At 35.1% G+C, this 14,973-nt stretch overlaps 1 protein-coding gene and 1 long non-coding RNA gene across 6 annotated transcripts in view; one reads left to right on the top strand and one right to left on the bottom strand.

Annotated features, from left to right (window-relative positions):
* Positions 1 to 14,973, top strand: part of EYS (eyes shut homolog) — a 797,842-nt gene that overhangs the window by 675,564 nt on the left and 107,305 nt on the right. The window lies entirely within an intron of this gene.
* LOC135297973 (uncharacterized) lies at positions 1,389 to 7,857 on the bottom strand. The gene is made up of 4 exons (XR_010359919.1): positions 7,795 to 7,857; positions 5,156 to 5,226; positions 3,623 to 3,710; positions 1,389 to 1,647 (listed from the first exon to the last, which is right to left on the bottom strand). It is a non-coding gene; the product is annotated as an uncharacterized LOC135297973 (long non-coding RNA).

The raw sequence follows: 14,973 nt of genomic DNA, 5'->3' as shown, positions 1-14,973 counted from the left end.
TGCTGAACTTGTGTTTTTGCTCTCACTTGGTATGATGTTTTGTGTTTTTTCCTTTTGTACTTTTTCTTTTTAAACTACTCAAAATCTGCTGCCATTTTTCTCAGTTATGAGCAGGAAGACAGTTAAGTAGACCAAAGGTTGAATACTGAGTACAGGCTACCAAAGGGCCAAAACATTTACAGCTAGATTGAGTGGGAAATGAAGCAGCACAGAATTGTTCAGTTTAAATTCAAGATGAGCTGAAAGAAACTAATATATATCTCATCTCACCCTACACAAGTTCTTGGACTAAACATGAAATAACATTTTGTGACCTACAACTTTCACAGAATAGTACTGTGCATCTTCAGATGATGAAATAAATTACATTGCCTAATAACTGGGAAAACTTGGTGTACATATTCTATACTTTCCAAATCACTTTGCATACCTTTAAACAAAAAGCAGACAAAATTTCAGTTCTTTTACTCTTCCAAACTGCATATTGAGTTGTTGAAATACTTTACATGTCAGTAGCTTAGAGTATTCCTGCTCATTTTAATCCCAGATAGCTGAGAATGGTTTCCTATGAGCTCCAACAAACATCTCCTGTAAAAATACTGTGCCTTAAATCATATCATGTATAGAAGATTCCAAAATGTTCAGTTGATCAAAGATGAGAATTAAAACTTTACTTAATAAGCTTTTTCCTCTTTCCATTTCAGTTTTCCCTCTAGAAATAATAATGCTCTCTTTTTATGTCAATGTAGTTTGTATCTGATTCAAGCCAAATAAGGTTGGTTTCTTGCCTAGCTGCCCAAGCTGCTGCATCAATATTCAGCTCTGACAACAGAGGACAAACATAGAACTTCCTTTGCTCCCTCAACCTTTTCTGAATAAGAAATTATGATAAAAGGAAGACAGGGAAAATTAAAAAAAAAAGTACTTGTGAAGTAGATTTTCCATAACTGATTCTCTACACAATGTATTCTGCTTATCTAATTATGTGCAGCACATATTATAGTTGAATCATCAGCAGGTATCCTGCCTTTCATATGTCAGGCACAGGTGTGTGGGCTTTTTTTTTTCTTTCCTGACCAAACAGCAGCCTATTTCGGTTGGAGGTTTTGTTTGTTTACTTCCTTGTTTGTTTGGTTTTGGTTTTTGTTTGGTTGGTTGGTTGGTTTTGTTTTGGTTTGGTTTGTTTTGCTTTTGGTTTTGTTTTGGTAGTTATTTGGTTTTTATTTTTGTTTTTGTTTTGGGTTTTGTTTTTTAATTTGGAAAAAACAGTACAATAGTTGTTTAATGTAAACAGTGATAGAATTAGGTGACCTAATCTGCTCACCCTATCTTCCTGCCAGCTGTCTTCCTCTGGCACACAAATGAGAGGCAGATGCATAGCAGGTGAAGTTTTCCAGGTTCATCATTAAGAAAAGCACTTAATATTGACTGAAAACAAGCAACTATTCGACTGCTGCAATTTAATAAGTGCAATGGGTATGTTCTTTAAAATCAATTTCTGTTTAGATTAATTCATCCTAATTTCCAGCAAATTCACATCAGATCAATAAAAGCATGACAATCACAGAACCTGCACTCATTACATGACATGTGGCATTCTTCAGACAACATCTTGGGCAAGTCTGTTCATCTCCATCAGGTCCTTCCCTGTGATACAAGATTTACAGAGATCTTTTTATTATTAAATTCATTATTGTTCACAGGATTCTGGGGTACATAGATGAAAACTAAAATAATTTCTAAAAATAACTTATGTTGGATAAGTAAAGGTCTTTCCCAAAATACACTGCCATTCAGATTGAGCATTCCTTTCAAGGCTCTCCTAACGCCCTCATATCAAGATCAGCTAAGTGGGTAAAAAATTTCTTGGTGAGCATTGCATTGTCTGTCTGGAAGTCAGTTACCCATGGCATCCCTTACTGCTCAGTGTGAGCCAGGGAAATAATGAAGTTTTTCACTGGGTCCTTCAGAGGAAAAGAATCTTCCAGCACAACCTCCTACGGTTTGCCTCAGTCTGCAGAGATTCCCGCTCTGCAAATACTAATTTAAAATGCTTTCTATTAGGGCTAACACTACAAAGAAGAGAATATAACTGGTAACTGGTAAATCCCAGATTTGCATGATTTAATTTGTTGCTAATTAGAGACAATCTAAAGTTAATTTTTGTCACTTAGAAATGTTAATTCTGATAAATTGATACATTTTTCAGTGCTTCAATCTTGACCTAAAGTATCTACATAGTTAATACAACTAGGCAGCTCTCTGAAATGATATAGTTAATCACACGGTAGTTTTGTGGTGAAATAATTTCTAACATTTCCAAACATAATATGTGTGTAGTTGCATTTATAATATATAAGTGGAAAATTTGGCATCAAAACTAAGAAAAAAAGAACCTCATCTGTAAGCAAAACTAGTTTTTACATCCACAGCAACAGGCATTATGGTGCTTGTTTACACATCCACAATTTCCTTAATGACTTACATTCATAAAATTTAATCTTGTTGAAAGGCCTATGTAAGATTTTGACTATCCGTGAAGAAATGTGGCCCATTTCACATCATAGGAGATTGCTTTTTTTCATGAACTCATACTTTTTGTTTCTACAATCTGATGAAAGCAATCTATTTTGTTTAAAAAAACCAAAAAATTTCCTAAAAGATGGTCTGTGAATACACATTTACATCTACAAAGTAAATGTATTATATTTACCTTGCTTTTCTTTTTTGCAGTTTATATTCACGAATCTTGTGCAGTATTTATTTTTCAAATAACACATTTCAGCTCAAATATATCACCAAACAAAGTGAACAGAAACAGTAGGAGTGACATTTCTAATACACTAGGAAAATACATCTGGCTATTTAGGTAGGTTCTGCTGAAGCACATCCAAATGGCATTGTAAACTATATTATGCCTTTTGATATTCAAATAGGCAATAAGCATCCTGTACACTCATGTATGTTTAAGATTGCAGCTAAAATGTGTATAAATGCCCCACCATAAAGCAGTCTCTTTTTTCTTTAAAAATAGTTGGTTATAGCTTAGTAAAATGTTCTTAGCTGTTCGTGTTGGATGCTTTGATATAGATAGGTGCAAGTACAAAATACACAATAAATTGTTATGAGATTCTTAATTTCTTTGACAGAGCAGTTCTAAAGCTCATGCTTTTGTTCTGATGGGGGAAAATGCAGCACATGTGTTATCAAAAGCAGACTGTAACAAAACACATAATGAGTCTGGTCCAGATAAAGATGAGAACAGAACTTTAAACAGTTTAGATGACAACAATGAGCTTCAAGTTCTGTGCAATTCTGTATTTATGAATGTATTCTGAAATCAGAAGTGTGCTTTGTTCTGTTCCTTTTTGTGTTCAAAGCAATAAATATCTGTCAAAAACCATTTTTTTTTTAAATGCAATGAACTGGCTACATTCTGTGGCCATTAGGCTTCACAAATCAATAAATCTTAAGTCTGGTAAGTGGGAGTGTTATTTAATATCTCTGCCTTGTATTATTGACTTCAGGTGAGTTGTCCATGCTTTGTGAAAAAAGATTTGTAACATGACCAGCACTTTTGGCAATGATGCCTCTCATTTCTCCAAAAATCAGTTATTCTTACCTGTACTGAAGAGGGCCTGAAGGGATTATGATGACAAGGCCTTACCTTCTTTCTTACTGGTGGTGTCAAATGGAGAGACACAAGGTTGCTAAAGATTGCAGATGAAGAGATAACTGTCTTAACTAGTGTTATGGCTTAATATGAAAGATCAGTTATTCATTTCCAGTTTTATTTGGGTTACAAATGGTGCATTACCCTTCTCTGCAGTTTCCATGGCCCTTTGCTTGTGACAGCACAAGTAATGCTTAACACAAATAATGTGCTAGTGATAATTCTTGTCATAAATAGAAAACTTTTATTTGGCAATAATATATTTGTACATTCTATTCTTAAGCAATACAGTGCAGAACTAAATGTCCTGTTTTAAGAAGTTACCTTTAGCTATGTATGCCCTGACTCACTTTCTCTTGCCATATTTACACCTGATATTAATTGGTTCAACTGAATTAGGCATGCACAGAACATTATAGAAGAATTGAGCAGAAGATATAGTTGTTTCAGCAGTTGTGAATTATAAAACAGATTAAGTGTCTGACTATTTCTTTCTTCCTACTGGCATGCTTCTGAGAATGTCACCAGAAGGGACCAAGAACAGGCTGTTTGAAAATCACTATGAGAAGCTGGCACATAAAGTTTGCCTAAGTCATAATTAGAGAAATGTGACAGTAGCTCCAAGGTCCAAAGGCTTAAGATTACAAAGGATTAGAAGACATGAGCCTTAAGGAGTCTGAAAGCAAAATACTATCTTTTTTTTTTTTTCCCAATTGATACTTATATGTGTAAAACCGAAATACAGCAGGATGTCTCTTGGTCCTGAGTACTAATAAATATGCCAGTCAATATCTCAGGGTTTCCACTAGTTGGCAATAGAAGGTCTTTATTCTTCAATCTACCCAGGATTTCCTGTACTAGTATATAAATTGTTCCTTCTCTTGGTGTTCAAATTGAAGAGTTACATTCTCATTAACTGCATTGCTTAACCTATTTTTCTCATAGTTTTCCTGTGTAGAGGTGAGGAAACAGTTCATTTTAGATCATCAGAGTATGGAAAATAAAATTAATTAGTGCTGCCTGGGAGAAGTAATATATGTTACTGTATTTCTTCTGTCTGTAATAGGTAAGAAAAGATCCTCAACAGGAGATCATTGTAGTATTGCAATTATCTGTACAACACTGCATTGATTGAGCTTTGTTCACATGTCAAGTGGCTTCCTAATTTTCATTCATAGGATCAGACTTATGTAAGACAATAGATGGAAGACTATATCTGAGGATGGTTAAACATAATAATTAATTCCTATGCTCTAGTGCAATACCAAGCTGTTGCTAGCTCCAGAAGAGTCTCTCTGCTGCTGGGGGTGACAGCCCTCCTAGGGGAAGGGGAGATGATTGTTTGCTATGTGTCCCTTCAAGCACTTTTCCAATGTTTTTTTTTTTTTTTTTGTCGTGTTTTCTTAGTGAGGTGTTAAAATAATTGAACCCTTAGCATTTGTATGATTTCACCTTTTTCTTAATGTCTTGAGAGAAACTTACCCCTGCCCAAAATATGGTGGTTTGGATATGTTATTTCCCTTTATTCTTCTCTTTGTTCTGGTTTAACCATTCTAAAAAGCACAAATTATGCATACATAAGTTGTGTACACATAAGAAAAATTTTTAAACGTTGGTTGTTGTCAGAAATATTTGTATATGCGTACTTTCTTCAATCTTTGCATCTCATAGTCACTTCACATGAGACCATTGCTTCTAAATGTACATAAACTGTTCTCTTGTTTCTCTTTATTTTCACAATCTATTCATATCCATGAGATTTAGTTACCTGGTAGGTAGATAAATAGCATAAAAATAGTGTTAAGATGTGATACCAAAGCAACAATGCAGACAGGTTTTGAAATTTAAAGTTTTACCAAGACTTCTTTTCACATTTTGCCAGTCTTACAACACTGTTTATTTGCTCACCAGCTGGTAATATTGAATATTTCTTATATGAAGTTATACTCTGCTTCTACTGATATTAATGTTTTCTTAAACAGAAACATGATCCAAACACATGATCCTTTTCAGTGTGTTCCAAATCACTCTACACAAGTGATCTTGTACTTTAAAAGATGGAAATGCCTAATAGTGGTCAGAGTGGTTTGATAGTGTCACATTTTGCTTGAGACTAAAAGACATCTGAGTTGGTACTTTTTAGGGTACTCTTTTAATTAGCATTCATATGTTCTATTCAATCAAATTTATTTATTATTTAGCAGAAGTCTTCCAAATTCTTCCAGTCTTCATCACTGTCATATTGCATCATTGCACTTAAAGACTATTTTGGCTTTTTCTAAATTAATTCCCCAGTATTACCTATTAGTCCTAGACAACTTTTCCCATTTCTCAGAGACAAAGGCATATGACTTTTGAGGTAATAGGTTATCACAGTCATTTTGTTTGCTAAAATTATTTCATCTCCATTTAAGGGAAGAACTGTCCAAAACTTATTATCTAGTGACTCTTCAAAAAAAAGGGTTTTTCTATTTTCACACCAGCATATTCTTTCAGTGAAGATTATAGTTGAATTTTCATGTCTTACATATTTTGTACTAGCTGTTGCATAAGCTTTATCTGGAGGCTTTTTACTGAAAGAGGAAAGCCAACTTTCTTTTCAGACATTATATAATTTTTAATAAAATTGCTTGAATGCAATTACACCTATATTAAAAATCAGTGAATTAGAGAAGCTAGATTACATGGTAAGAATGAGCTGTGCAAAAGACCACAAGCACCTTCCCTAAGGAGTATTCATCTCTGTAGCACCAAAGAATAGAAGAGTAGAAGTCTTTTTCTTTGATATAATGAAGACTCAAAGAGAAGGTAAAGGTAGCCATAACAAAAATTAAACAGCCTTGTTCAAGTGCAGCAAATACCCAGTTGGTAGATGAACCTGAGGCAAAGCAGTCAGAAGCAGGAGAAAGCAATGGTATTCAGTCTTGAAGGTGGATACTGGGTTTAGAAACACAGGGTGTTTATCAGCAGGAAATCTCAACTAACTCTTCTAACAGACAAAAAAGCTCACAATATGCACTATGAAGTCTTATGATCCAACAGACATAAATACAAGTACAGTATATATTATTTATTCTTCTATATACAAACTTCTAGTCCTGAAACTCAGATTAGAGCACAAGATTTTTGTAGGACTTGGTGTGTTCTGCCAGGATCAATTTTGTAACAATCTGTTCTTTCAATACTGTCGTGATCATGAACAGCAATAATGACTGTGGTAATGATTGTAATAAAAGTTCAATTTTGTTGTAACTTCAAAACTCTGCCTAAATGTTAGCACTAATTATTCCAGAATCTTTATGTTATTCCCATTCTTGCATGTGTAAAATGGAGGTGTCACAGCACAGTGATGGTTGTCACAGCACAGTGATGGTTGTCACAGCACAGTGATGTATTGTGTTTACACCAGTGAAATCCCCATGAAGTAAATGGAATTTCAAGGATATTATTAAAAGCAGAATTTATACTTTCCTTTAAATATCCTTTCTGGGAACACATATCTTTAAAGTCATGATTCATAAAATATATATGTTGAAGAAAGCATTCCATTGAAATAAATGATCCTTGGGTGTATGCTGCCTGTAGTATGCTTGGCAATATATGCGTTAGAAAGAGTCCCATTAGCCAGTATACTAAAGGATCGTAAACTTGACTGTTGGACTAGCAGAGCTGGAGTAAATGAAGCATAAACCAAGCTAAGTAGAATGTAACATAAACAGTATCTGTTTCACCTAATGTAGGTATTACCATTTTCAGCTGCTAACATGCTTATACAAAAACATTGGATTGGGTTGGTTTTTTTTAGATTTCGTATAATGTACCAAAAAAACCCTGTATACCAATATTAAGGAAGAAATTGCATCTTCTGTGCAAAGTAAGTAGTATTTGGGAAGGTAAAGGGTATTTGTTTTCCTTATTTTCTTCAATTCTACTAGTACCCCCATAGCAAAAATAGAAAACAGGTTCTTTTTTATAAGCACATATAGTGAGTGACAGGACAAGGGGGAATGGCTTCAATCTGAAAATGGGCAGATGTAGATTAGATACAAGGCAAAAATTCTTCACTATGACTGTGGTGAGCCACTGGGAGAGGATGCCCAGACTATTCATGGATGCCCCACCTGTAGAAGTGTTCAAGGCCAGGTTGAATGAGATTTTGAGCAGCCTGGCCTACTGGAAGGGCCATGGCAGAGAGGTTGGATTTAGGTGATCTGTGAGGTCATCTCCAACCCAATTCAATTTTTGAATCCATGAATCTATGATTCTATGATAAAAAGATATTGTTTGACTTTCTCAGATTGGAAGGGCCTCCTAAGGATTATTGATTCCAGCTCCCTGCTCCTTACAAAACTACTTAAAATTAAACTACACACTTAAGAGCATCCAGATGTTCCTTGAACTCTGATGTTTAGGTGCCATGACCACTGTCCTGGGGAACCTGCTCCAGTGACTGACCACCCTCTCAGTGAAGTAACTTCTTCTAATGTTCTATCTGAACTTCATTTGATGCAGGTCAGCTCATTCCATTTTCTTGTGTCCTGCTGCTGGTCACCAAAGAGAGAGCATGATCTGCCTTACCCTGCTCCCCTTGAAAATGAGGTCACTCCTCATCTTTCTTTTCTCCAAGATGAACAAACCAAGTGACCTCAGACACTCCTTTTAAGTCTTGCCATCAAGGCCTTTCACCATCTTAGTCAGTCTCCTTTGAGTACACTGTAATAACTTTACATCCCTCTGTACTGAGACCCCTCAAAACTGCATGCAGTACTTGAGATGCGTCTGCTCCACTACAGGGTAGAGTGAGACTTCCCTCAGCTGGTTCACAATATTGTGCCTAATGCACCCCAAGTTGTCTCCTTTGGCTGCCAGAGTACACTGGTGGCCTGTATTCGACATGCCATGACCTCAGATCCTGAGATTTCTCTCATACAGAGTGGTTCTCCAGCCTCTCAAACCCCAGTTTTTATACGTAACAACAATTCCAGGTGAAGACGCTTGCACTTGCTCTTGTTAAATTTCAGATGGTTGGTGCTTGCCCAGCTCTCTGGTCTATCCAGACATCTCTGTAAAGCCTTTCTGCCCCAGAAGGGGTCCACAGCTCCCCTGAGTTTAGTGTTGTCAGCAAATTCACTTTAATGTGTATTTAATTTCTGTGTCCAGATCTTTAATAAAAATATTTAAGAACACTGGCCCTAAAACTGAGCCCTGAGCAGCCCACTGGCAACTGGCTGCCAGCCTGATGCAACCCCTTTTAACACCTCTCTGAGCCAACTGTTCAGCCAATGTGTTATGGATTTCTCTGTGCTCTGTACATTTTATCCAGGAGGATACTCTGGGAAATAATACTGAAAACTTTGCTATAATCCAAATGCACCACATCTACTTTTTTTTCTTGGTGGCTGACCTAGTGCTGAAAGGAGATTAAGTTGGTTAAGCAAAACTTTCTCCTCATGAACCCATGGTATTTCTGTCCAGCGAGGTTGTTGTTTTTCAGATGCTTTACAATAATTCCCAGAATAAGGTCCTGTGATGTCACTGGCCACATCCTTCAGTACTCTGGGATGAGTCCCAACCGGGCCCAGAGATTTATGTACATACAGCTGGAGCAGCAAATTTCAAACAAGTCCGCAGTCAGCTGGAAGTTTATCATTCCCTAATATGTTCCCAAAGTACACACACCTCTTTTTGTGTGTGGCTTGTTTGTTTTTTTTTTCCTAAAGAAAGAGCTATCAAGGGACTCCTGCAAGACACTTCAGGAGTCAAAGTAATTTGGGGTTTTCCATCTTCCATGTTTTCATGTACTCTTCTCCTTGGTCTCCTTTTCTCTATCCCTCTAATAGTACACTTTTACTATTTGGTCAGTTTGCAGCAGCTAGAAAACCTGAGAATTAATGTTGAATTGCTGGAAGTTATGAAATATGTTTCATTGATTTCAAATAAAATGTCAGACATAAAATGCAGCATTCATTTTTATAATTGTCACTTCTGAGGGTTGCAATTGAAACTGGTAAGAAATACCAAAATTTGACCTTACTGAAATAAAAGATGATAAAGAGACATGACAACATTTCCACGGAAGAACTATGTTAAAGTTAATTTTTGGGAAGTGAAGGTGTGGTTTTTAAAATAATCGAATTTTTAGAAATATATTTTTAAGAGGATTAAAGGTAGTAAGTGCAAGAATTTTGGAAAAGTATTAAGAGATTATTAAAACTGCAAGGCACAATACATATTTTCACGCTTGTGAATTGAATATGCTCAGTCAAAAGTAAAATCACCATTCTTGAAAAATCACCTGTAATACTTGACAGTTGGTTAGGTGTTCCCTTGACAACTGCTCTGGTAAATCAAGGGTATAAATGAAGCCGCTATTTCAGTGTTTTGCAGGACCCTTTTATTTTATGTCTTTAATATCAATACTTTTTTAGTAAAGAGATTTTTGTGGGGATTTTTTTTCTGAGTTCAACTGTTAAGCTGGGCTAGCATTTTTCAGATTGTAGGGAGAAAAATAGCGAGTAGTTCTAATTGTAGTCTTCCAATTATGGCATTATAAAATGGACAGTGGTGTAGCTAGTTTCTAATAATTTTTCAGAAGACCATAAACCCTGCTTTGCTAGCAGTGTGAGGTCGTTGTTCAGAAACACTCTTACTGTGATTATTTAGCTTGGATAAAAACAAAGGTTCTCTTTATAATGCCTGGGGTTATTTATATCTGCTGATATGACAATTTAATTTTGCTATACTTCTCCTTAATCTTTTATAAATTTGGCTGCACCTTCAGCATTATATAGAAAATATAATTGCTATAAACTCAACTTTCTCAAGTGTGTTTACATAACTGTGAATGCACCATTTTTACATGATTACATTGAGTAGTTGTAATGCATGAAAGCAGTTAAAAGTCTTCCAGAAGTTCCAGTCTCTGGACCTATTCTCATCCATATTGTAAAATATGTAATCAGTTTAAGATACTTTACTGTGTTTCCCTTGATATAACTGGAAGCTGAAGCAATCATGCTATCAATTAGACCTTAAGTCAGTCTTTCCAATTATTAGAAGAGACATTAGCAGGCATTTTGCATTCAGGCTTTCCACTGTGCTCCTTTACTGCCACCTGGTGACTAGCTAGAAAGGAAAAAAAGTATGATTTTATTTCCAGCTGGAGAAATCTATGATAATTTAAATTAAAACATTTACTTGAGCAAGATCATACCAGATTTAGAGGTGCCCCAATCTTAGGAAGCTTAAGAGGATTTATTTGACTACCAGTTCCAGACCTAAAGTAATCCAATACCTAATATCCAGATTGTGTCATGGGTGTGTGAGGTACACATTGCACTTTGTTAGAAATCCAGTGTTCATGCACATAATTAATAAACATGCAACTATTAATGACAAAGTCTATAACTGCTGTTTTGCACCTGTTGAAGTTCATGAGTCTTTTGTAAAAAAATAGCAAATCCTTTGTAATTCTTGTTCTTAACTTTATATAAAATCCACAGCCACTATGAAAAAAATCATGATTTTCTAAGCCTAGAGCAAATAATAAGGCTGAACACCTTCTCATTTCAAATTTGTGGAAATAAATATTTAAACTCATCAGGCCTTATCGTACCATCTCCAGGAACAGGCTGGGTTTCACATGGTTCCAGACTTGTTAAGATTACTCTGCATAACCTTGCCCATATGTCCTCCACATATACACATTTCCTATAACTATTTCTCACACACCCAATTCTTTACCTCCCTGTGAATCCTTTGTTTACCATTATGAGTGTGATATGAATGAATCACAATTCTGCTGCCTGACAAAATTATCCTGCAATAGGAATCCTGTTGCATTCTCTCCTGTCACTGTCTCTGGAGGGAAAAATATGCTGGCTTTAAGTGCAGCCAGAATATGCCACTGACATGCAAGGCAGATGGACTGAAATGCCTTCAGCATCTAAACGAGTGAAAAGCACCACTGAACTGAAAATGCTTCAAAATTTAAAGATGTCAGTGATTAGCCACTTTCATCTCAGGTGTTCATAATGTGAGGTCAGTATCTCATAATATGAGGTTAATTAGAAAAATAAAGAAAAAATGTCAAGAGAATAAATCATCAGTTTCATTTTCTGCTTTCTAATGGATTTCAATCTTCTGTGAGGTGCATGAAATAATACAACTGCATTTATTCAATTGCAAGATTAAGACAGATTTAAATGTAGTTTATAAGAAAATTATAACCAGGTTATAGAGCAACATTAATGGTAATTTAGTTTGAGTAATTTCTGTGACAGAATATTTTAAGTCCCTTCTTTTTTCCATCATTGTTTTAAAAAACTAATATGATTATATTTTACATGTTTCCATGTCGTAGCACTTTCTGGGCTTAATGCTAAAATAAAGACTGAGACAGCATTTATGGTTTAATTGACTTTTTTTTCAAATGTTTATAATATTCTAAGAAATCTGTCTTTTGGACTATTATTTTCCATGGTCTGTCTCTTTCTAAAAGCTATTCTAGGCATACTTAAGTAATCTAGCAAATTCAAACAGTCCTAATTTTGTGGTAACATAAGCATGAAAAATATCCATTTTGTTCACATTTCAAATGACAGGTTTTCTCTACCATGACAAGCCAGAGAAAAATGTCAAGTATTAATTCATTGGAAATCTTTACAAAGAAACAAATGCTGAAGAAATAGCATGGAGTGCGTTCCTAACATGCACTCCAGAATACAGGGCAGTAGGTTTCTGCTTGTAGCCTGTGGTTTTATTCTCATGACTCAGTCACAAATCTATTGGCTGACATCAAACAAATCTGCTCTGCTCTTTGAGATTTCATTGCCACATGTTAGAGAAAAAGAAAAACACCTCTATGTCCTTTGTGAAGTTAAGATCTAATGATCAAAATCACTGTATAATAAGGTGCTGTTTAAAGATTCCTAAAATAAAGAACTTTTCAGTATCAAGCAGTCTTTAAGGCTTATTTTAGTTGCACCTATATTTAATCTTGCACTTTTTTCCTCTAGTAAAGGACAAAAACAATATAAATGCTGTGTACAAAACAGTGAGAATGTGTACACGAGGCATTTGCAATGGAAGCTTACAATGCTGAATGGCTGGCTAATTGCTTGAAGATGGTCATACTGACACAGACCTCATTGTTCTTTATTTTTCTCTAGATGAGCATTCTTCTTAATTAATTTTGCCACTTCACTTAAACTTTCCTTCTTTGTGGGCTGGACCATTGTAACATGTGCTATAACAGGTTATTTAGAAAAAGAAGCATGCAGACTTCAGAAATCTTTCTGAAAAGCAGGAACAAGGCAGGAGCAGAGGGTGGGTTTGCTATGAGTGTGTCAGGTCTCTACTACAGTATCCACTCAGAGCAGAACACATCAAGGAAAGGCTGTGAGTTTGTTTCTCTTGAGAGAGAATCTTAAATGACCTGATTTTCTATTATCTAAGAAAGTTATCTTTATATACTCTGACTTACTGAGATAATTCCAGCAACTTAAATATGAGTAGAAATAATAAATCAAATTCAAAGAATATTTTATATTTCAAGAATTGGTTGGAAAACACAACAGTGGAAGCACTTTCTCCAAAACTGTCCTTATTTCAAATACCTAAAAGGAAATCACCAAATATCTGTCAATATATCCATTGTTTATTAAGGAGAAACTTCTGTTTACTGAATTCATTATTTATAATGAAATTGTACAAATCAGATGGTCTTCAAAACAGCAGGCACTGTTTCTGGCTCCCTATATTTAAAATAAAAATATTATGCTAACTTCAGACTTTTCAAGAAGGAATGCAATTCAAAATACCTAAACAACATGACTCATTTTAGCCAAAAATTATAAATAAAAAAAGAATATTTTTCAAACTCATTTGAGTAGTCTAGAGTTGTAGATCACATTTCAGAAGGCAATAATAAAAAATGCCATTCAAACATCTCAGACTTTTAAAGAAAGATTCAAAAATAATGAATGTGTTACATGCTTACAAGGTAGAAATAATTTAGCACATTTCAACCCCATGTATTGGAGTACAGTGAAAAGTCAATGAATTAATATTGACTGATTTAGCTGTGAACTAGCAGTGATATGACCATTGGAAAGGTGGGATTTATGAATATGTAAGGATCAGCTGCTGATGTGGATGTTCTGGCTATAAGGTGAGTGAGTAAATGCACTGTTTTTGTCCTACCCACTCAGAAATCACTGCAACGAATTGATAAATATTCATTAGGGGTCCATACTATACAGTACTATATCCATTTATGTCAATACAATGTTCCCAACAACATCAGAGGTGAAAACTGAGACTCTAAATTTCATAATGAATCTACAGAGAGAAGGATGAAAAAGCAAGACTTTAGAAACAGAAGCAGAGACACAAAACTCAAGGCATAACCTGAAATAAAACATGCCATGGCAGCTGCATACAAGCAACCAGGTGGTGATATATAAAAAGGTACCATTTGAGAGTATGGTACATCTTGATGTGTTTTCTCCAGGAGTAAATTTGTCCTTATCAATGCTGAAGTAATTTCTATGATTAGAAATGCTTCTAATGTACAGATCACAATGGGCTTTAAAATATTTTAACTCTTTCAGATGTGTATGGCATAACATAAACATTCATCTATCCCAACAAAAAACAGTATCTGAGATCCCTATTATTGTCCTTTACCATTTATTCTTTACCTTTACCATTCAGCTAAAAGAAATGGAAAATGTGATAGTCCATATAAATAAATTAAATTTCTTTTCAGAAACTTTTTTTAAGTTGGTTGTGTAGCATTTGTGAAATATTGCATAAAAATGTAATGTTGTTCTTAAAAGTCATATACCAGAAACATAATTATAGTGACTTGGCTGAAATTCTTAGTGTTTTATTGAATGTTCACTAGCATTTACTTCACAAATTCCCTTAATCTCACATTCTTCTTTATCTCCAAGGCTCAATACCAAAGTTTGCACTAACACACTTTCCAAGTAGTGATAATTGCATCATTTCTGCTCAGAGGTATGCAGCCTTTCATCTCTTATTCCATTTCTGTTTCCTCTGTAGGTCAGGAAAAAGAAATTTCAGCCCAGGCTGTTCAGCATCATTCAACATTGATGTCACTTGTCCAACAATCCTCTGTATTAGGGAGACTATGTCAACCAGAGCTAGCACTTAAAATTTATCAATACCCACTTAAATATTTAAAGTTTTTTTTTTCTTCTTTTCTCTGTACATATTGCAAATACTAGTCAAGAATAGCAAGAAGGCAGACAGAAGAGGGACATTCATGGACG

This window comes from Passer domesticus, chromosome 3 (genome assembly GCF_036417665.1).
Source record: "Passer domesticus isolate bPasDom1 chromosome 3, bPasDom1.hap1, whole genome shotgun sequence".
In the NCBI taxonomy this organism is placed as follows: Eukaryota; Metazoa; Chordata; class Aves; order Passeriformes; family Passeridae; genus Passer; species Passer domesticus.
This window is presented reverse-complemented; position numbering and strand designations above follow the sequence as displayed.